The sequence below is a fragment of the Manis javanica genome, chromosome 4 (assembly GCF_040802235.1).
Source record: "Manis javanica isolate MJ-LG chromosome 4, MJ_LKY, whole genome shotgun sequence".
Classification (NCBI taxonomy): domain Eukaryota; kingdom Metazoa; phylum Chordata; class Mammalia; order Pholidota; family Manidae; genus Manis; species Manis javanica.
The window spans coordinates 135,499,005-135,522,896 of NC_133159.1; the positions used below are offsets into that span (position 1 = coordinate 135,499,005).

General features: G+C 47.7%; 1 protein-coding gene and 1 long non-coding RNA gene across 3 annotated transcripts in view; one reads left to right on the top strand and one right to left on the bottom strand.

Moving 5' to 3' along the window:
• Positions 1-23,892, bottom strand: part of ABR (ABR activator of RhoGEF and GTPase) — a 168,747-nt gene that overhangs the window by 126,917 nt on the left and 17,938 nt on the right. Inside the window, exon 1 of one of the 2 annotated variants that reach the window (XM_037022857.2) lies at positions 5,384-5,402. The exons of the other annotated variant lie outside the window; for it this stretch is intronic. The gene's annotated coding sequence lies outside the window, so the exon portion shown is untranslated. Of the gene's footprint in view, positions 1-5,383; positions 5,403-23,892 lie in introns of those variants that run through there. 2 annotated transcript variants of the gene reach the window in all.
• LOC140849062 (uncharacterized) lies at positions 6-7,288 on the top strand. Its single transcript, XR_012130549.1, has 3 exons — positions 6-104; positions 5,872-6,100; positions 6,962-7,288. It is a non-coding gene; the product is annotated as an uncharacterized lncRNA (long non-coding RNA).

Here is a 23,892-nt window from a genome sequence, read left to right on the forward strand (position 1 = left end):
CGGGCGGCGGGCGGGCGGGCCGGCGGGGGGCCGGGAGGGGCGGCCAGCCCGGGAGGCCGAAGTTGCGGAGCGCGCCGTGGAGGCGGGGGGAGGCAGAGAAACAGGTAGCAGGGAGGAGCGAGCCGGAGCTGCCGGGAGAGGGGGGGTGCCGGCGAGGGCCGGCGAGCGCCCCCGGGAGCCCTTCGGGCCACTGCGGCCGCGGCGAGCCCTGCTGCGGATCCCGGCCCCGCGGCCCCGCAGCCCGCCCGCCAACTAGCAACTTCCCCGGGGCTGCGCGGCGCCCGGGGGCGGGGGGCGGGGGCCGCGACCAATCGGCGCGAGGCTCCCGCGCCCCCTCCCCCCGCAGCACGCCTCCAGACCTGCTCTGTCGGGCAGCAACCCCAGTTCCCCCGACTCCCCGCGAGAGGGGCTCCAACCCGTGACGGAGGAGAGGTCCCACGGGGTCTCGGGCTGCCGCAGGCCCAGGCTCCTCTTCCCTCGCTGGGCTCAGCCGAATTCTGGCAACCCGCAAACGAGGAGAAACCGCGGGGTGACCTATGGGCCCGCAGGGGTGACATCACCTGCCACCCCAGGATCTCTAAGCGCAGTTTCAGGGGCCGGTGCGGCTGCAGGGCCCCTCCCCTAGGCGAGCCTGGGGGGCGGCGCTGACGGGGTTAACGTCCTGCTGCCTGCAGTAAGTCTTGGCCGCCCTGGGACTCTTTCCTTCCAAACCTTAACAGCGCCTCATCTATTTGAACACCGTTGACCTAAAAGCCGGGCGGTTTCTGCCCTACACACCAGCAGACCAGCAAGGCAGGAGGCTGGGCGGAGGGGTGGGTTGGTCACAAGGGGCTGTGGAGGACAAACCGGGGTACAGGAGAGGCTGCAGGGTCTCCACGGGGTTTCCTCTAGGAGCTTTCTTTGGGGACCCCTAGCAGCAGCCAGAAGGACACCATGTAACCATAATCACAAACAAGGCAAGGAAGTCTAGGTAAAGATTCCTCCAAGAACAGAATCTTTAAAACCAAAATTCCTTTCACCCACCCACCAAGAGCAGTGCAGAGGTTAGAGGAAGGGACTTTACGGCTGTCCCCTGGGTACTGTTTCTGTGGGACGCAAGACAACCTTGGTCCTGCAGCCTCCTTGAGCCAAAGTACTCTGATATCCTGGAGGGGAGGAAGGTCAGTCTAGGGTGGTCCGGGCAGCAGAGGCTGAAGCTCCTCTCCTGAGCCCAAGGGAAGGCAGGCAGTGGGACCACCTCAGGAACCCTGCTCTGGTCATTTACACTGGTTTTACCTCAGTGAGTTTTTGATGATGGAGTAGACCCCTACCCTCCACATCCTGAAGCAGCTTAAGGGCAAAACATGGGACCCAGCTCTCCCCTTAGGCCTACAAAGTGAAGCTCATTCTGGCCTTTGGGGCACGGGGTCGGGGCGCAGTGTTTTCTGTATCCATGGAGCATGTGTGTGGGGGAGAGTCCTCTTCATTCCAATTAACCACTGAACCACTTCTTAAGGGGAGAAGCAGCCCCTCCTGCCGGTGGTGCTGAAAGGAAACCGCACACAGCCCATGGCAGCTGCAGGGGCGGGTGGCCTCCAGCTCACAGCAGGCCCCACAAGCCCCTGGGAGTGCAGGGGAAGATGCTCTGGGGTGTGTAAAGCCTCCACAAGTGGCTGCAGTGGGTGTTTTTCAACCATGAGGTCCCATTGGCCCCTCCCTGCATCCCCTCGGCTCTCCCCAACCCCAGCCCTTCTGGCTTAGGCTCTGGCTGTCTCTGTGGCCCCTCCCTGCTCAGCTGTCACCCTCCCACCATCCGACTTGCACACAAGACTGGAGGGACCAAGCACCTGGAGCCGGGCAGAGAGGGGGCCGTGCATCTCCAATGAGATGCTCCAGAAATAGAGCCAGGATTGGGAGGAAGCAAATGGGGCTCTCAGAGAAACCAGAGGGAGGAGGACAGTGAGGGTGGAGAAGCAGAGAGGGGCACAGGGCCCCTCTTCCTTCCCCCATGGTACTCTCAGAAGGCACAGAACCCAGAAGAAAGGTGGAAACAGGAACCCAGCCCACAGAAACAGCAGCACTACCCCCTCCCCAACAACCACCATCACCAAACCATCCTGGGCCCTCTCTGCATGCTGTGGTTATTTTCCTGATAGCCACAGGAGGCCATAGATATATGTTTCTGTGTAAGACACATACATTTGCATACATTTTACATTTTTATCTATAAAGGCTTGAAGCTATTTTCAGCATTTTTCAAGTTAAAATATACTCTCCTTAGCATTGCCATAGTTTGCTTTTTTTCTATATTTTGTGCAATCCTGTCCCAGACCTCCCACTCCAGAACACAATATAGGGTACAGGAAAGAGGAATCTTGGAGGCAATAATGAGGAACACTTCTAATAATTCTAATAGAATGCCTACAGTGCACCTGGCGTGGACCTTAGTGGTTTATTTACAAGATTATCTCATTGTGAACCTCAGTGTTATCTCAGTTCCCTCCACTTTCCAGATGAGAAAACTGAGGCACCGAGCAACTAAGTAACCCACTCAGAAAGTAAGTGGAGGGCTGTGACTTCAACCCTGGCAGTCTATGCATGCTCTTAAATGTCATGCCTGCAGCTTCCGCTGTCAGCTAACTGGTTAAAGCAGGGTGGTGGAGATCCCTGGACACCTTTGCTGGTCCATGGGTTAGAGAACACCTTCTAGAAAACCCTTCCAGCTTTCTTCCATCTCACACATGTGTCTCACACATATGTGTCCCAAGAAAGGGCAGTACTTCAAGTTTCCCTTGATGCCTTCATTGGATGGCTTCCAGCAGATGATGGTAACACCACACAACCTGACTCTAGCTAAGGTTAGACCTAAATGTGTGGGCCTTTAAGCACCAGGGTGATTTGAGACTGGAACAGAAAATTCCAGATTCCTGGCACTGAGGGTGGGGAGGAGGTGGGGGAGAAGTAACACCACATCCTAGGAAGGAAGGAGTTAAAAAGTCATTCTCATTTGCATTTTGCCAAAGGTGAAGTGCTCTGCCAGCACTCCCAATCTGTCAGAGCAGCAGGGGTGCATTCCTATAGACAGACCACCCTGATGCAGCTAAGGGCAGACCTGCCTTTGCACCCACCACACTGCATCCTCCAAGCCTGTACTAACCATTCGCTGTCCAGTCATTTGGGTGAATGGTCTCCACCTTCTCCAGCCCTTCCTCTGGGCTGTTCATGCAGGCTGTCCTTAGCTCCCCACCTCCCCTGGTGACCAGCCTGCTCCTGACTTACCACCCACTGGATTTTAAGAGGGATTAAAGGTATGGTTGCCTTGCCGGGAATGCTGGGCTGATGATGAGGGGTTGAGTGGGAGGGACATATCCTATTCTGAAGGTCAGTGGCCTTGCCCTTAATTCTCAGGTGTGTGTACTCACTGCCTCTCCAATAACCAAGCCTTGCTTCTACTAGCTATTTTGCCTGGATGGGAAAAGGGTGACTGTGCTTAGAACCAAAAGTGGGCATCTCCGCTTTTCTCCCCTCCTCACTGATAGCAACCCAACTCCACTGCACACAACAGGAAGGCCCTGGGAGTCCCTGCTTCCTTAATCACGCAGAGGTCACTGCTGGTGAAAGCAATGTCCATTCACCTCTTTCCACACTGCCAGTAGGGAGGAACACCAGTGTGCAGAGGCTGGATTTACAGGTTGTTGGCCGGGGATGGGGGTGAAGGGTAGTGGGGCCAGCTGCATTCAAATTAAAAAATAAAAACCATACTGTGATAGCCAAAATAAACAAAACAAAAACCAAGTCTTTGTATCCTTCCTCGCAGACCAGCTCTTTAAAAGCTGGGACTGCATCCTTTTTAACTTGGGTACCCACAGCACTCAGCCCAGTGGGGAAGGAGGCTCAGGTAGACCTCCAAAGCAGCTGTAAGCACACTGTGTCCCCAGATCAGCTTTCAGCCAAATGTCCAACAGATTGGCATTCAACAATACATGCTGAATAAATCAAATTAATGACAATGAATATTTACTGAGTGCTTCTTCAATACCAGGCACTGCTCTATATGCTTCACATAGATCATCTCACTTAAGCCTCATAATAATCCAGTGAGGTAGCAATAACTATTCTCTGTGTTCCACAGAAGCAGAAAGGCTAAGCCATTGGCCAGCTGGCAGGTGGTAACACTTGGAAACAAACTAAGATTCTGAATCTAGAGTCCACTTGTGTAATCTCTGTATGGGGCTACAAAGAGTGATCAAATGAATAAACAGAATGAAGTTACACTCAGGGAGGAAGAAATTGGAGCTACAGGAGGAATGTAAGGCACAGTAATTCCAGAACCCCCAAGGGTCACCAATGATCAAGCAAAAAGAGACCTGGTTCCCAAAGAAAGCCTCCCAACAGGGAAGATGACCCTGGAGACAAGCTAGATGTAATCAATGACAGGTTCCTGAACTCCAGTCCCTTCCATATCCCAGGGCTTCTATGCCTTGGACCAGTCTCCAGCCTTTCCAGCCTGTTTTCACATGTGTAGGTGGGCACCCAGGTGGATCAGACAGATGACCTCCAGGCTTCCTGTCTGCTCTAGTGGACTATAAGCTTTGCTTTGTAGCAGCCCCTGGGGTGGCCTGTTTCTGGCTCCTCTCTTCATTTCCTTTACCATGTACAGTAAAGCAGCATTTACTGCTCCAAGATTCACCCTCATCCCTTGGGCCCAGACCTCTACTGAGTCACCTTTAAGGGAGAAGGACTATCAGTTCTGTCCTTTGCCATTTTCCTACCTGTCTCTTTCCAGCCTCCTTACTTTACCAGAAGACAGTGAGGTCTACAGACAGTATAGATTAAATCAAAGCCCTCCTCTTTTATGCATTTCTCTACCAAAGTTTTGTGCCAGCTTGAGTCGTGGGAAAGATCTGTAGCCCTGGCAAGATGTTAACCAGAGAACTGAATTCACCCCCTTGCTGGCCTCAACACTATGGCCAGGAGGGTGAATCTTAGAGCAGTAAATGCTGCTTTACCGTACATGGTAATGGAAATGAAGTGAGGAGCCAGAAACAGGCCACCCCAGAGGCTGCTAAAAAGCAAAGCTTATTATCTCAGCACAGTGACATCCAGTCCCTGTAGCCGTGAAGGTCCCTCACACACATCCACACATTCGCCAGGGCTGTATTGAAGCCCTGCTCTCCGGCTCCCAGGGACCACAGCAAGTCCAGCATCCCAGGCAGAGTAGCTGCCTTAGATTCCACTAAGCAAGCTGCAGTTGCAGGAGGTTGAGGTGCCACACCTCGGCTAAAGGGGTCCTCACCTGACATGGCTCAGATTCTGCCACCTGGGGTCAACATGAGAAGTTTCCTAGAGAGTCAATCAGAGGGCTCAGTAGAGGGGGTTGGAGCCCCCTTCCTAATTTACTTACCACAGCATCCCCATCAGAATTTGGAAAGAGGCCAGCCGAAAAGACAGAAGGATTTTCTTAAGTCCCAAGAACCCAGAGACAAAGTTCAGTGGCTCCAGCTTTATCAGCTCCAAGGGAAACAGGGGCATGTCCACCTGGGGTCAGAGCTCACAGGCTGGCCCTCTGCCTGCTGTGGTCGCCGTTCCTCTGAAGCTGGCTGCACTTCTCAGTCTTTCAGCCAGAGTTCTGCAGATGCATCCAAGCTCAGTGCTGCTCTGCCAGGAGCTCTGACGCCACCCGCCAAGCTGGCCCCTTCCCTGTCAGGCCCAGGAGTAGCTGCAGGGCCTGAGGGCAGGCTGTCAAGGAGACTGGCTCCAAGATGTGGCAGCTCAACATTCAAAAAGGCGAGGACAAGAGAGCACCAGAGCCTAGCCAGTAGTGCTTGTCATCAGTGGGGTCTTGTTTTGGGGTGAAGGTTCAAGTTTGCCATGTATCCTTGTCTCTTTTAGGACCATGCCTCTTTAAGGCAAGTTCCCTCTGCAGTCAATCCTGCCACCAGCGGGTCCTGCGGCAGAGAGCGGGGCCTCCCAAGCGCCATCTGGTGGCCCGATGGAGCAGCACCTAGCCACCAGAGGTGGTCCTGCCACCCTGGCCCACAGTCCAACCCAGAAGGCTGGAAATACCTGCACTAAAACTCAGCTTGCCCACCAGATTCTGCACAGGGCTGCTGTTACCATGGTAAGTAAATAACATCGGCAGAGAAGTCAGGAGGAGCTCCATTTTGGGTCAGGAGACCAGCGGGAGCCCCCATGACTATTTTGGGAAGAATAACCATCCCATGAAACAAGAACTTCCCTAAGATACTCTCAGATAGGGGAATTTCCCAGTCCCCCTGCCCACCAGCTTCAGGACCCAAAGCCCAGCTGTGCACATCCTATCCTCATAAACATGAGGAATAGTGGTTCTCAACGAAGGGAGGGGTAATTGGTATTGCCCCACAGGAAGTATTTGAAGATGTGTAGAAGCATTTTAAAGCTAGAGACGTTAAAATGTCCTGCAATATGCAGAACCATCCCCAAGAATGTCCCCAAATGCTAACAGTTTTGAGAACACTACTGGTTAGGGGAACTGGGCATGATTCTTTAGTGAGCACGTACTCCCCTGTTCTTCTTTTCCTTATCAGTCTGCCTTTGGTGTCTTCCCTAAATTTCACCCTTATAACCAGAGGTGGAGAGAGGGTGTGGTCTGGCCCAGGCCACCTTCATAAGGAATGCCAGGGCTCTTAGCTGCTCCTCCCCAGAAGCCAGGCATACACCTGGCCTAGCCTGTGCTTGGTCACCTTAACCCTAGGGAGAGGCAGACAGCCTGGCAGGCTAACTTGGACCAAGAGGAACCAGCAGATGGTCTCTGAGAAGAAATCACAGAAGACCAGCCACCTCCTTTCCCCAAGGGACCACCCTGCCTTCCTTCCCACATGGACGACCTAACCTAGCACTGGTTCTCTGTCCGCAGACTGTCCCACTACACCCATCTTTTACATAAGGAACTTTGAGGTACCGATCATGAAACCTTGTCACTTCTAATTTCCCCTTCCCCAAGCTCTTTGCACCGTGTCTGGAGTGGTCAGCTCAGTCTCATGAACAGTCTGGTGTCAGTGGCTGCCATGAGAAACCAACATATGACATGTGTCCTGATTAAGGAAGAGTGGAGAAGAATGAAACTCTGGTTGCAGTGGTCAGAGACAGTCGCACAGTGGTCACATTTGAGCTGGGTCTGCTGGTTTGAGCTGTCCCAGCTCATGAGGCTGACATCAGAGCAAGAATGATCAATTGGAGGAAGAAATTTCCAAGCATCCTACAGCAACTGGAGAGCACTTTCCATTGCTGTCACAATAAAGACCCGCATCCTTTTGGTGGAATATAAGGCCCTGTAGCCTGGCCTGTCACCTCCTTTCAGCTTCACCTGGTACATTTTCCTCCTTGCTCTTTCTTGCTTTTTCAGAACTTTTGCATGAGCTGATATCTCTGGCTAAAATGCTCTAACCACACCCTGCCTGGATATCTCTTGCTTTTCCCTCTGGTCTTAAATATCACTTCTCCAGGGAAGCTTTCCTTAACCACTAGACCAGGTAGGCCTATAGTCAGATTACCCAGTGCTATTGTAAATCATTCAATGCTATCTCTTCTGCTGTACTGAGAGCTCCAAGAGGGTTTAAACCACATCTCTCTTGTTCACCAATGTAACCCTGGCACCCTGAAATGTGGTTTCAAATAATGAATGAGTACATGATTGTATAAGTGACTAAACATGTTCCTGGTCACAAAGAGCCTGGAATGAGGGAATACAGATATTTAAGCCAGCCCAGCTCTACCAACTGGAAAAGAACTGTCTAGGCTGGTTGGGATGTCATGGTGAGAATAGTCACTCACTCCGGAAAGACTCAGAAAAATCAGCAGGATCCTAGAATCATATTTGGAGCAGGAGAATAGCTGCTCCAATTAGTTCTCTAACTGCTCACACAAAATCCCAACTAAAAGCTCCCCAGTGCACAGGGCTCCCTTGCTAAGTGGCCAGCATTATATGCTGCACTCTTTTTTACCCAATCAGACTCCAACATGGAAATACAACAGAAACTGAGAAATGGTTCAGCCCACTAAGGGAGCCTTGGTCTCAATTCTCAGAGTCCTTCCCCTGGGCCTGTCCAAATTTGTGATTAAGTTTGTTTTTGATGAGGGAGGCATACTGCAGCTCTCCTCTGGGAAAAAGCAGTGTCTGGGTGCACAACTGTCCTCTCTCCTCCTGTGGCCTGGGAGGGTACAGGTGCTGGGAGTCTGAGAAAGAAGATACACGGTTGCCCACAGAAGTCCACAGGGACTGTAAGTAGAAGCTGTCACTCACTGGCTCCCAGTGATGACTTTGACACCCCTCCAAACAGACAGACAGGAAATCTTGTTTTTAGCTCAGTGAGGGAAAAACATAATAGGTATTGATTCTGGGTACCCTGTACCCCCAAGGACCTGGCTTGAGAGGGTCTCTGGGCTATCTGATAGGTGAACAGACCTGCTTGGGCAGACCCTCTGTGGCTGCTGCTTGCACTGAGCCATGGTGACCGCTGGGCAGGCCTGAGAGCCCTGGATGGTACCGCACCAGACCCACCCAGTCTGCTGGATACCTGCCAAAAGGGCAGATGGTTCCTTTCCATTTTCCCTTCGCCAAACAAAGAAACAAAACACCCAATTTTTAGTCAAGGTCTGATTTGTTAGGTCTTGGTCTGTGATGGTCCAGAAAGTCACCCTACGCCGCTAAGGTCAGTAGCCCCGATGGTTAGTCCTCTGAGTTACCCATCAGCTTCTCACCTGTTGCCTAGTAGGGATGTTCTGGCACAGTTAATACTCTCAGGGTTCTTCTCTCCCCTGAAATGATGGGACCTGGAGGGAGGAGGTAGTAGCTGTCAATGAAGGGCCGAGGAATAATAATAAAGATGAAAGAGCAATAAACATCTATATCCTGCTTGCTGGGCCAGAGCTGATCTAAGGATTCATTATATATTAAATCACTGTATCATCCAAGTAGCCCCGACTGCCCCAGAATCAGTCTCTTTGCCCTGCAACACTCCACTACCTCTCTCTAACAGAAGGGAAAGCACTAAACTGAGCCCTGAATCCAGGTTCTGAGTCTACCACTAACTTGCTGTGTGACCTTGCAAAACTCCCTTTCCTTCTCTGGGCCTTGGATTCCTCACCTTAACATGCAAGGATGAAGTTGTCCATCTCTGATTCCTTGAGAGATAGATGACCAGGAAATGGCTGATAACAGAGGCATAAAACTTTCTTCTCTCCCACCTCTCAGTTCCTCAATATTTCAGGAAGTGCCATCAGTTTTGATGGCTAGAAAAGTTACTCATAAGCTCATCAAATATTCCCTGAGTCCTATATAAGACTGGGTTCCTTTGTCCAGGATACTTAGGATAGCTTTGAGACATGCCTGGGAACAAGGCAGTGCCTGGTGGGTTCAGAGAGTGGCCTGGACAGTACGCTATGCGGGGAGTGTGTGTGTGTCACTACTTCAAAATGAGTTGACTAAATGTTTCTTGGAGGAAATGCCATTTGAATCAGGGCTGGGAAGGACAACACCTCGTACTTCATTGGCAGAAGTGATGTGTGGAGAGGCAGGGCTTTCCAAGGGGACAGAAAAGCATAAGCAATTACATGGAGGCAAAAATAGAGGAAAAAGGGGCACTGCAACAGATGACTGCAGGAGAGGGCTCTTTTGTGAACTGGGGAGAAGGCAGGCTGCTGCTGGTGTAACGTGTGGCTTCAGCGTGAATTCAGGGACACAGCAGAATCTGCAGCTTTTCTTAGGCCTGTCTTTATAAAGCAGCGTTTCTGGGATACCTCCTCCCCCACAACACTCAAAAAGGATCAGGAGCCAGGTCCCTCCCTGAGGGTGTGGAGGGACATTTAGTTACTGAGGGCCCTTTAGTAGATGTGTGCCTGCTTTAACCAATATTTATGTTCTAGGCGTTTTGCAAGCACATTACTTTCACTCAAACATTTTTCTTTCCAGCTTCATTGAAATATAATTGACAGATAGCACTGTGAAAGTTTAAGATGCATGGGGTGATATTTTGATAAATTATATATTGTGAAATGATTACCAAAATAAGGTTATTTAACACATCCGTTACTTCACATAGTTACTTTTTATTTTTTTGGTGGTAAGAACATTTATGATCTACTCTCTGAGAAAATTTCAAGTATACAATACAGTATTGTTAACTATAGTCACTATGCTGTACATTAGATCCTGAGAACTCACTCACCTTATAACTAGAAGTTTGTGCTCTCTGACCACCATCTCCCCACTTACCCCACCCACCAGCCTCTGGTAACCATGCATCTTCTATCTGTTTTTATGTCACTCTAACTTTTAATAGATGACACCTCCTTGTGGAAGACACGACCATTATCTTCCGTTTATAGAAGCGGCTCAACGTCACACCTCTAGCAAGTGGTGGAGCCGAGTTCACACTCAGGTCTGACTGGGCCCAGAGCTCAGGCTCTCAACCACTGTTAGGGACTGAATGTTTGCAACCCCCTCAAATCCATAGCTTGAAGCCCTAACCCTCAATGTGAAATATTTGGGGGTGAGGCTTTTGGGAGGTAATTAGGTTTAGATGAGGTCATGAGAGTAGAGCCCTCATGATGAGTTTAGTGCCTCTATAAGAAGAACAAGAGACCAGAGCGCTCTCTCTGCCATGTGTGGACAGAGCGAGAAGGCCGCTGACTGTAAGCCAGGAAGAGAGTCCGCACCAAGAACTCAGCCATGCTGGCACCTCGCTCTTGGATTTCCCAGCCTCCAGAACTGTGAGAAATAAATGTCTGTTGTTTAAGCCACCTAGTCTATGGTCCTTTGCTATATAGCAGCTGAGTTAAGACACAGCTCCACATGACTGACACCACACAACTGTGCCCAGCCACTGGTAACAATGGCAGAAAGTATCCTAGCCTTTGACATCACAAGATTCATCACTGGCAAGGGAGCCAAGTTCCCAGGCATACCAGACAGCACTGGCACCTGACAATAATGTGGATTTATCAGCAGAGCTCTTAAAACTACTCTCCAGGGACAGCGGCAGGGCAAAGGCACATGATGCATTTCCACCCTCTTTCTCCTAGACTAAAGTCTGATATGCCCCTGCATCTTCTGGCTACTCCTTGCATGAGGCCTGTAGCTGGGCTGTCCCGGGTGGTAAGGTTGTTTTCCAATGCTTCAGGAGCTACCTAAGTCTCTGAGATCTGTCTCTCACAAAAGCAGCCCCCAGACCTGCCCGGCCCAGGTTCAGCCAAGTATTGTAAGGAGTATTTTAAGGAAAATCATCCCTTACCTAACCTCTCAGGGGAATACAAGTGAAAATTGGGGTATCAGTTCTGCTTCTTGCCACATCCAAATTTTCATGTCTCCATGGACCTGGCCCTAAAGAAGAGGACCAGTAAACTCAGAGCTTTCTTGAAAATTCTCTGTACTCTGAGCAGAGCTAGAGGCCCTGGGGGAAGGCAAGAGTATATGGTGAGGTACAAGAGGTTCACTTCCCTAAGGAAGGACCCTCTGTTTCTGAGAAGCTTCCCCAAGGACTTCCAGAGGGCAAAGACTCTGAGGATCTTTGGTTCCCCTGCAGTGCCACCTGGGCAGAAGCACATTCCAGTGCTGCAGGGTTATCCAACCTCTAGGGTAGCTCTCCCACAAAGGCAGCCCCCAGCACTGTTTGGCCCAGGCTCAGCTGAGTATTATAAAGCCCTCCTACAGAGAATCATTCCTATTCTAGGGCCTCATCTCATGCTCTGAGTGGGTAGGGGCATGGCTGGGCACCCGGAGCTGCAGCAGCCCCAGCTTCATGACTGAGGAATGACTGCACACATTTGCTCCTGCCCACCCCTTCCAGAGTTAGCCCTGTGTCCAATTCTTAATCTGATAGGTTGCAGACAGGAAGACACTGTCCCTCTGCCTCCTGACCCCTCTGGAGTCTCCAGCTCTCTCTTAGAGACCCTAGATTTTAGCCATGACTCAGATAAAAATCTGGTTCCTCATCCTAACACTCCTCTCATGGCCTACAGTCTTCTAGACAACTCATTGCCCAATCTCTTACATGCCCCACCGCATTATTTTCCAGGTTCCTATTTCTCTCTGATTATGCAAGTTTCTTTCCTCCAGGAAGCCACATGCTTGTCACATGAGGGTAGCCACAGATCTCCAGTAGAGAGGGGAAGGGTGCTGGGATGAGTCCCTTTCTTGGGCCCCAGAGCCTTGGATAGTGACTCCCCATTCCCTGCAGCCAAAATCCCAGGGAGCCTGGGGCCACACAGGGGAGACCCATGCAGCCCCAGATGAGATCATGACTTAGTTGCAGTTTCCCCAGAAAGCAGTCCCTTTTGCAGGTGGCTCCTGCAAATGGGCTCCATGCCAGGCAGCCCAGAGCAGAAGGCAGGAGCAACCACTCCATACCAGGAGTATCCATATCAGACCAGGAAAGACATGGTGCCTTCTCTTAATACCAGCCAGACCTGGCTCCAGGCCTGCTCTGCCCCTGAGACAGTGAATGCACTATCAGAGCAATGCCATGCTAGAAGCTGCCGAGACAGGAACCTCTGCAGCTGCTGCACCTGGCTGGGCAGAGCCTCCACATGGGTTAGTTCTTTGGGGGCCCTTAGGGAGGCTGAGCTGGGTTTTTTTCTGGAGGTAAAAGGGCTACTTTTGTAAAAGAGACCCTATTTGCCTCCCACCACAACTAACCACAGATGAGGAAGCAGCCACAGAGACGCTCCGGCCCCCAGAGCTCCTGGTTCCCTGCAGCCCATTCTTGGAGGCCACACTTGGAAATGCACATGCAAGCAGGCCATGTTCCCTTCCAGGCCTCCAAGGAACCTTGACTTCCTACCAAGACCACTAAACCCAACATTAGCACACACGGGCACATTCAGCCAAGGCAGTGCTTCTGCTAATGTCTAGTGCGGCTCTCAGGCCCAAAAAGGAAGAGGTTCTGTCTTGCTGAGGAGACACAGTCTGAGATACCAACAGAAGGTGATTTCTCACCAGGCCTGCCTGATCCTGCAGGCAAAGATCCTGCAAGACAAGGCATTGTCTCCCACGCAGACCCTAGTTCTAAGGGAGCTAGTAAAGCTGTGGAAGCTTCAGTCAGGGGTGGTGAGGGGCACAGACACTTCTGGACAAGTTGTCTTTAGCTCTGCAGATAGCATGGAAGAATGGGGAACATGAACCGTGCCAAGGTTCTGCAGTGAAGAACACCCACATTGCTGACCCAGGAGCCACACTGCAATTAGCACCTTGTCATTTGCTTATATGTATGCATTTCACATGTCATCATCAACAGACCACATAGAATGTGTGAAGCTTTTTAAACTAGAAGTGTATTCAGGTTTTTTTTCCTGTTTTTAATAAAGCCACAGTAAAAAAAATTTTTAGACAATAAAAAAGTAAAATGTGACCTGTAAATACATCATCTTGATTAGCATCATCCAACCCTTTTTGGCATGCATACAGTGGTGGTCTTCACATAGTTATAAGCAAAACAGCTCTTCAGACTGTGCTTAGGAATTTGTCAGCCACTGATCCGAGGCCAGGTCAGCCTTCATGCTCTCCTCCCATCCTGTTCTGTCCAGAGGGTAAGTTTTACCTAGTGAGGTGTGACCTCACTGCTCAGAGCCTGCTGGGCCTCAAAGACAAAGATCCCCCCTGGGGGGAAACTCTGGTTCACTCTCTGAGTTTGTTCACCTTGCAAGAGAGATGTCTCTGGTTCCTTGGGGGAAGGAGGAACATCACCTGCTTGTCAGCGCCATCCAGGGACATTAGAGAGAAAATCTCATCTGCAGTGTCCTCAGCAGGAAGCTGAGACCTGCTCCTGACAGGGCCTCAGGAGTCTCTGCTCCAGAGCTAGAGGACAGCTTTGAGATTAGAAGGAAGTCTGGGGGCTGGCCAGGGCTACACACCTGCCTCAGGAGGCACTGTATTAGTGACACCAATCCTTCAGTCATGGAAACTGAGTGGTGGGGAAGGTACAGAGAGAATCGTAAAGAAAAAGTTAGGTCTGAGTTTGCACCTGAGCCCCAACCCCTGACAGAGACACAGTGAGTGGAGGGTTGGTTTGCCATTCCTCTCTCAGGAGGACCGGAGGAAAACCCAAACTTTTCCACATCATGACACATACAGGAAATGTCTATGCGGGTAGGCAGACAAAGCTCTCAGTGGTCAGAGGTGAGCTCCACAACCTGCCCAGCTACTCTGAAGCTGAAATATCAGTATTTCCATACACCTTCACCCATTCTCGGTGCTCTGACTGGGAGAAGGAATGTGGAGAGATGGCCTTCTACTTCTAACACACCTTCCCAGTGGCCACAGGACTCATAAGCATTTCTGATTTTAGAGGCCCCCACACTGCCAAGATAAAATCAGTGAAACTCCCTCTAAGGCAGCTCTCCTGGCCCCATAGCAAGTGAAATGAAGCAAGGTCTAGGTGAATTTCATCTGCACACAGACAATGAAGCTGAGGGCATGCTTCCCAGGAGGACACCCTACCTGCTGGGCACGCCTGCCGATAAAGTAGAATTGATAGCCATCTGTAGTAGAGGAGAATACTACCTCTTGGATTATGCCAAGACTGGTTATGCCAATCTTGTCAAAAGGCTCCTGTTTCCCAGCTCAGGGGCTCCCAATCCTGACAGCCAAGGTGGGGACTGATAACTGCTTTTACACAAGCAGAACTGCCAACACAGTCATGCCTCTTCTCTGACCCTCCCAGCCTTGGTAAGGCCATCCTCCTGACTCAGGTGCAGGGGACAGGGGACACCAGCTAATTCCCCTGGGCACTGGCCAGGAGCGTCAGTCCCCTGCATTCAGCAGTATCATCACCAAGGCTGCTCACACCAGTAATAGATTCATGGGGCCAGTTTCTGGGCTGCTGCTGTTGCAGATGTAGAGTTGAATTGTTGAGGTCAGGATGTGGGTTCCGGAGACAGAAGAGACCTGGGTTCAAGACCTGGCAGCCTTAAATAATTCAACTTCTCTAAGCCTCAGTTTCTTTCATTGTAAAATGAGGACAGTAATGGTAACTGCCTCAACTGAGATGGTTGAGAGAATCAAAAGAGGTATCACATGTTGAGACACCCAGCATAGTGCCTGCTCCATTGTATGCACTCAAGCAATGTTAGCTATTACCCCCGTTTGTTGTTGAGCTTTGCACACACACACACACACACACACACACACACACACACACACACACACACACACACACACACACACACACTACACTTCTCTCCTGAGGGCCAAAACAAGGCTAAAGGTGAAACTGCGCTCTCCACCACCCCCAAAGATTACAGAAAACCAAGTGAAGAGATATTGTGAGTTGTGTGAGGTTACCAAAGCCAAACCACACCCTGTTTTCTGTGGCAGTCCTGTCATTGTAGAGGTAACTCATTAGCATTCTGAAGAGTCAAAGCAACCTTGCTCCTTAGAAGTGTGCTCCCTCTATACTTTCCTATTCGACAGTAGCTATAATAAGAAAAAGAAGATCCACCTAGAAAAACATAATCCTTGGACTATCATGCTTGAGAGAGACAGGAGCTTCTGGACTGCTGAAAGACCTTGAAAGATTTCAAGGACAATGGAAGCTGAAAAGTTGAGTACAGTATAAATTTCCTTGCCAACACAGAATTTCTCTGGGGCACCAGAGATACTGTCCTTGAGCCAAAGAGAAACTGAGGTCAAAAGTTTACCCATCCAAATAGATACAAACACACACACACTAAATTTAGGGCATGTCTGAGTATTATAAAAGAGGCATGTTGCAGTCTAGAAGGGCCTCTTACAGTGGCAGATTATACTAGAGCCCCATAGCTCATGTTAAAAAGAGAACCCAGTCTGTCACCCATCTTGGACTTCAATGTGATCGCTCATTCTAACTGACAAATTCAAAGGACATCCCTCCTGTCTTTTCATACACTCTTCAGCAAACAGTCTCCAAATACAAATGGGCCAGGAAAACACACAACACACACACACAAAGTCACATTTAAGGGCATTTTGCCTGCGGACAAGGAAGCCCAATTTCCCAGGCCTTTTCTGAAGGACCCCCGCTATAGTGTGCCCACTGAAGTGTGTAATGCCCTTTCCTTGTTTTCACATGTTAGCCTTTGGTAAATGTTGCATGAAATTTGATGACCCTGTTAGGAAAGGGAAGATGATTCATAATCATCTATTCCTAATCTGCAGACCCTTGATGAAAGCCTGTCTAGGTTTAGAAACACTACGGCTAGAAACAGCTGGCTTGAAGACAAATGGCCCTTTTCATTTAGTGAGAAAGCCCAGAAGCCGGCAGCAATGGTAAATTCAGCTCTCCCCCTACTAGTTTCTCCTCAGTCGGTGTGGGCAGGCAATCCTGGGGAGGCCCTCCTGGATGGGTCTGCGGACCCCGGCGGGACCCCACGATCGGGGGCGGGGCTGCAGGCCCCTGGTCACGTGACAGGCGCCGCAGCACTAAAACGCCAAAGGGCGCACAGGCCCATCAACCTGGCGGGCGACCAGAGTCGCCTCCGCTTGCACGCTTGATTAATCCAACATCAAATCATAAGTCCCGTGGCTGCCCGCTGCTCTGAGAGCCCGGCGGGGGAGGCGGCCTCGGTTTCCGAGGTTTATGCAGTTGCTGCGATACAAATGTATTCAGGGCCTGGGGCTTTGTTTCTGTGACTCGCGCAGGAAGGCAGATGCCGCAGTCCTCCCGGGGCCTGCCTACACGCGCGGCACCTTGCGGGGTGCAGAGAGGCCCAGGCTCTCCCGGATGTGGTGGGAAGGGACCGGCCAGGGGGAGTGGCATTTGTGTGGTTCCAGCCCAGCCTCAGCCAAACTACCAGCAGGAAGCGGAGGGAGGTAAAACCAGTTGCAACCCTTTATGCTGGCTTTAACATGAATAATGTATCGAAAAGTTTCCATGTCCTGGCCGTGGATTTTCCTACTGGGAAAATCCCTGGAGCAGAGTGGGGAATGGGCGAGAAAGCACAAGCCCACATGTACAAGGAGCCCGGCCAGCCCACTTTCTCCTGGCTTCTCCCCCAGCTTGTCCCAGCAGAAGGCACTGCCAGAGTCCCCCGGATTTCCTCCGGGGGCACTCCCTAGTACCTGAAAATCTTTCCTGGAGGCAATTCACTTCACCCATCTTAAACTATCCTAGCAAAAGGGAAGATCTGAGATCCAGAATAGAGTGGCCTGAAATTCAAATTATTAGTGTAGGGGTTGTCCACTTAGATCTCCAAAAGGACAGCTGCTACAGGGGAGCATAGCTGAGATGGGGGACCCTGTGTCCCTTGGAATTCCCTCAGACCATGTTGACTTTGCAAGAAATACCACTGAGCAAGGCTTGTTCGTTTATTTTTCAAGAGTGGTGCCTTGATCTCAGAAAGGAGGCACTGGCTCTTTTCAAAATGAGAAACATTGGTCCAAACTAATTGGCTGTGAGCCCTAGGATGTTACCCAACTTTCTTAGGCCTCAGTTTTCTCATCCATAAAATGGGTTAATAACACTAACCTCTTGTGGTTGTGAAAATAAATGAAACAATGCACCAGTTAGAAACGAATACTTGTACATGTGCCATAAAAGGCCTGAAAGGATATAGAACCTCTGTTAACTGCACGTTTTTCTGGAAAGAGGAGTGAAAGTGGTCAGGAAAGGTGATAAGAACTGACAGGTTTTATTCTAAAGACTTAAGAACTGTTTGCATATTTTATATTAAAAATACATTTATGCATAAACTGCATTATGGTAAATACTCTGATGTTAAGTTTTAAAACTGAGATCTCAGTTCTAACTTAATTTTCCTCTGGGCTTCTGGTTGAAGGTGGAAGACCGAGTGCATGGAGGTTTTCTGTTTGCTTTACACCATTATGATAAACTTGTCATATGCCTCTCTCTCCTAACCTAAATCTCTAGATATGATATATAAATCATATATTGACATGAACCTCTAATAGCCCAGGAAAATGATACAGAATATCCTCAAGGACCAGGAAGTATAAGTATCAGACTGAAGGAGGAACCCACAGGCCACAACATACCAGGAGAAGACTACTGCCAACATGGTGGGTGATGTAGGGTGCAGGAAAGAAGCAGATCCTGGAGCAGGAAAGCTTCCAGAGGCAGCCATCTGGGAGACCAGTGCAGCAGACAGACTTCAGCAGCCCAGTGCCTCTCCTGTCCCATCCCCTCTTCCCCAGACACAAAGCTCAACAAGTTCTGGCTTTAGCTCCCCTTTCACACTTTGGCTTTTATTCCCTTTCTGATTCATAAAGATGTATATCTTATTTTTGCACAAAAAAAAAGTTTACTAAAAAAAAAAGTTTTATCTATCATGGCTTTGTTTAGAGCAGAGGGATAAGCAAGAATTCACAGCATGAACTTGGTCAAAAGTTTGATTTGATTTTCCAGGAAAATATAAAATCCAAATATTCGTTTGAGAGGAAAACCTGAGTAAATAAATTACTAATTTAAAAAAAATGGACAAGTACTCTACTTGCAGATGACATGATACTGTACATAAAAAATCCTAAAGACTCCACTCCAAAACTACTGGAACTAATATCTGAATTCAGCAAAGTTGCAGGATACAAAATTAATACACAGAAATCTGTTGCTTTCCTACACACTAACGATGAACTAGCACAAAGAGAAATCGGGAAAACAATTCCATTCACAATTGCATCAAAAAGAATAAAATACCTAGGAATAAACCTAACCAAGGAAGTGAAAGACCTATACCCTGAAAACTACAAGACACTCTTAAGAGAAATTAAAGAGGACACTAACAAATGGAAACTCATCCCATGCTCTTGGCTAGAAGAATTAATATTGTCAAAATGGCCATCCTGCCCAAAGCAACCTACAGATTCAATGCAATCCCTTATCAAAATACAAACAGCATTCTTCAATGAACTGGAACAAGTAGTTATAAAATTCATATGGAAACACCAAAAACCCCGAATAGCCAAAGTAATCCTGAGAAGGAAGAATAAAACAGGGGGGATCTCGCTTCCCAACTTCAAGCTCCCAACTTCCCAACAAAGCCACAGTAATCAAGATAATTTGGTACTGGCACAAGAACAGAGCCACAGACCATGGAACAGAATAGAGTCCAGATATTAACCCAAACATACATGGTCAATTAATATATGATAAAGGAGCCCATGGATATACAATGGGGAAATGACAGCCTCTTCAACAGCTGATGTTGGACAGCTACATGTAAGAGAATGAAACTGGATCATTGTCTAACCCCATACACAAAAGTAAATTTGAAATGGATCAAAGACCTGAATGTAAGTCATGAAACCATAAAACTCTTAGAAAAAAACATAGGCAAAAATCTCTTGCACATAAACATGAGCAACTTTTTCATGAACGTATCTCCCAGGGCAAGGGAAACAAAAGCATAAATGAACAAGTGGGACTATATCAAGCTGAAAAGCTTCTGTACAGCAAAGGACACCATCAATAGAACAAAAAGACATCCTACAGCATGGGAAAATATATTCATAAATGACAGATCCAATAAAGGGTTGACATCCAAAATATATAAAGAGCTCATGCAGTTCAACAAACAAAAAGCAAATAATCCAATTAAAAAATGGGCAGAGGATCTGAACAGACAGTTCTCCAAAGAAGAAATTCAGATGGCCAACAGGCACATGAAAAGATGCTCCACATCACTAATCATCAGAGAAATGCAAACTAAAACCACAGTGAGATATCACCTCACACCAGTAAGGATGGCCACCATCCAAAAGACAAACAACCACAAATGCTGGCGAGGATGTGGAGAAAGGGGAACCCTCCTACACTGCTGGTGGAAATGTAAATTAGTTCAACCATTGTGGAAAGCAGTATGGAGGTTCCTCAAAAATCTCAAAATAGAAACACCATTTGATCCAGGAATTTCACTCCTAGGAATTTACCCTAAGAATGCAGTGGCCCAGTTCGAAAAGACAGATGCACCCCTATGTTTATCACAGCACTATTTACAATAGCCAAGAAATGGAAGCAACCCAAGTGTCCATCAGTAGATGAATGGATAAAGAAGATATGGTACATATACACAATGAAATATTATTCAGCCATAAGAAGAGCACAAATCCTATCATTTGCAACAACATGGATGGAGCTAGAGGGTATTATTATGCTCAGTGAAATAAGCCAGGCGGAGAAAGACAAGTACCAAATGATTTCACTCATATGTGGAGTATAAGAACAAAGAAAAAAACTGAAGGAACAAAACAGCAGCAGACTCACAGAACCCAAGAATGGACTAAGAGTTACCAAAGGGAAAGGGACTGGGGAGGATGGGTGGGACAGGAGGGATCAGGGGGAAAAAGGAGCATTATGATTAGCACACATAATGTGGGGGTGGGGGCATGGGAAGGGCTCTACAACACAGAAGACAAGTAGTGATTCTCTAGCATCTTACTACACTGATGGACAGTGACTGTAATGGGTTATGTGGTGGGGACTTGATAAAGGGGGGAGTCTAGTAACCATAATCTTGCTCATGTAATTGTAGATTAACGATACCAAAAGAAGAAAAAAAGAAACACACACACACACACAAACCAAACAAACAAAAAAACAAAACAAAGCAAAAAATGGACAAGTAGGCAAAGATCTAGACACAAGACCTAGCTGGGTATAAAGGGCTTCCAAACCTTTACAAATAGAAGATGTGCATGTTTCAGGGCATAGAAACAGATGGGAAGCTACCCAACTAATTTCATGACACTACTATAGGACAGCAAAAGGAAGGAAAACTGTAGGTCAATATTTCCTATGCCATAGCTGCAAATGATCTTAATTGCAATTAGCATACTGAATCTAGCAAGTTTTTAAAAAATGAGTATATCTCAGAGGCACTAAGCTTGGTTGTGCACGTTGTGCACTGCACAACTTGCTGCCATGTGAATGAGCTGTTTAGTGTACAACTGAGCAGCCTGCAACCCTGTATATAAAACCAAATAGTGTTTATCCCAGTGATACAAGCCCCATCTATTTGTGCAATTCACTACACTGATAGATTAAGGAAGAAAAAACATATGATTATCTTATTTGAGAAAAGCATTTATTAAAAATTAATACCATTTCTGCTTAAAAAGAACAGAAAAAAATGCTCCTGGAAACTAAAAATTAAAAAGAACAACAAATTTCCTTAATTTAAGTAAATCTATAATTAGCATACTATTCAGTGGTGAAGTGTTAAATGTATTCACATTAAATCTAAAGAACAGACAAAGAATATCACATAGAGGGAATAGTTAGCCTCAAAGAATATTAAAAAATACACTTTACATTAGTAATTGGGATCACATGTACATGGAGATGGTACATTGAATTGGGGTCACGGGTACATTTTTTGTCCACTGGATGGCACAAATGAAAAATAATAACAAATGTTGGTATGAGAGTCAACAGGTTCTCTAAAAAAGTGTGGTCAGAGTATAAAATAGAACAACATTTTTTGGAGGACAACTTGACAGTGTCTATTAATATTTAAAATGTGAATACTGTGCAACTTTGCAACTCCATGTCTAGATCTTCTCTAGAGAAATATTCACACATATGCACACCTGAGTCATGCACATGGCTTTTCACTGTGGTGGTATGTGTTTGGAATAGCAGAAACTGGGATACCCTGTCAGGGATTAGATTTGTCCCCTTTGTTTTTTATCCAGCAAGAAAAGTGCCCTTTCTCCCAAAACACAGAATATTCTCAAGGACCAGGAAGTGAAAGTATCAGATTGGAATCACAGACTTTATAGCCTTATAATTCTTTGGGCAGCATTTCTCAGAAGACCCAACTACTTTGGAGTCACTGATATCAGAGGTAACCTCCCAGCTACAGTCTAGGAAAGAAGGTGTAAGAAGACCGACTAAGTTCTGAGGGTTTAAAAGAGACATTTCCCAGATACCCCCAGACTGGTCCACAGGAATGGAAAGGAAATGGTGGATGCTAGAACTTGTCCTGCTGGCCTTCCTGGACAAACTGGGACTCAGCTCTGTCTGTGATCTGACACAACTGGGTGTCAGGAGCAGGTGCCCTCAGCTGAGTTTAGCACCGAGTAATTCACATTTCCCTCTCGCCAAGAAAAACAGCAGGCTGTGCTGGGTGTGGATCAGTGCATTCCCACACTCCCTTTGTGCATACCAGGGTCATCTGGAGGCCTGTGCAGTAGTAAAGCGACAAGTCTTTACTACTAAATGAGACTCAACTTTTCTGCCACCTTGGGTATAGTGGCACCAACCACTGCTTCCTCATTGACTCTGTGAGGGACAGTTATTCTCTGGGCTTTCCACTGGTAGGTGTGTGGGCACTGGAACTGAAGAAATAAGGAAAAATGCCAAAGGATGTGCCCTGAAGATTGTGGAGCAGGTGCTACCACTTTGGGAACTATTGGTCAGCCCGCAAAAAAGGTAGATGTTACTGTTTAGTATTTGAACAGTAATGGTTGCCAACAGTTAATGAAGACCTACCTTGTGTCTTGGAAGCCAGCTGTAGATGGCAGGCCCTTAGCATGGGTCTCTGTTATATATACATTTATGTAGTGAAAACCTGTTTCTAGCCTGTCCCTCTGAAGGCTCTTGAAGCAGAAGTTTGACCCATTTTCCCTGGGGCACCACTTGGCACACAGTTCAGGTGTCAGTGAAGGTTGCTTTAATGGTGCCTGCAAACCTTTCTCCCAGAGAGAAATTTATGGTAACGCAGAATTGATCTCATGGTCATAAACTCAAACACGCAATGCTTATTCTCTGGAACCTGCTTTGAAGTGGGTGATGTTTTATTGTCCCATTCTTCTTTTAGCCCTCTAATACTCAGTGAGTTAGATACTCCATAAACATGAGTATTATAGTAAAGGTATTTTGTTGACCTTTTTTATTGATTGGTTTGGAGGTTGTAAGTATTCCATGCTTACCACAGTGACTTTGAAGATACCAGAAAAAGTTCCTTTATCAAAATCCAGCAGGTTTCCTCAACTATTTACAAGCTCAGCAAATTTATAAATCACAGCAAAGCTGTTGTCATAACTCCACATTGATCTCTGCTCCCAAAGAAAACAAATGCATACATATACCATGCCACCTACATCTAAGTTAGTGAGGGCTGATCTCTTGGAGAAAGGGAGAAAGTAGAGGTAGAAAGTAATGGAATTCAGAGAGGCAGAAGTTCAGCCTATGTTGGACTGTGGGACTGTCATGTCATCTGGGTGGAAAGATGTGACCCCAGCCTAGTGCCCTCCTGCCCCAGAGCTCGGTGGGCTAATGAGTGTGGGTGAGCATTCAAACCCAGACCCTGATACTTTCAAACACTACAATCGCTAACTGGGAAAAAAGAGGGTAATCTACACGATTCAAACCACAACCAGCCAAGAGTTTCAAAATAGCAGATCTCAGTGGGCTTCTCTGTACTGCGGTCCAGGTATCTCTCATCTCTTTGCTGCTGTGTTTGCCCTCAGGCCAAAGATCACCATGGCTGCTTCCTCCCTCTGACTGCTTGCTGGCTCCTCATACAAACAGATTACCTTATCAGCTGTCTGGCAACTCCTTATCTACTCACACACAAACTCAAAAGGGCTTTTTCCTCCACATTTTGATTCTCATGTAAACTGGGGATTTATTTCTTTATTTTTGACTTCCTTTTAGTGTCAACCATTGGGGCTATTTGGGCAGAAAAGGCCTGGGTATATACCCAAAAGAACTGAAAGCAGGGTCTGGACAAGATATTTGTATACTAAGTTCATAGCAGCATTATGCACAATAGCTAAAACATGGAAGTAACCCAAGTGTCCAGTGACAGATAAATGGGTAAGTGAAATATGGTATATACATGCAATGGAATATTATTCAGCCTTAAAAAGGAAGGAAATTCTGCCATATGCTACTGCATGGATGAATCTTGAAGAGGTTATGCTAAGTGAAATAAGCAGAC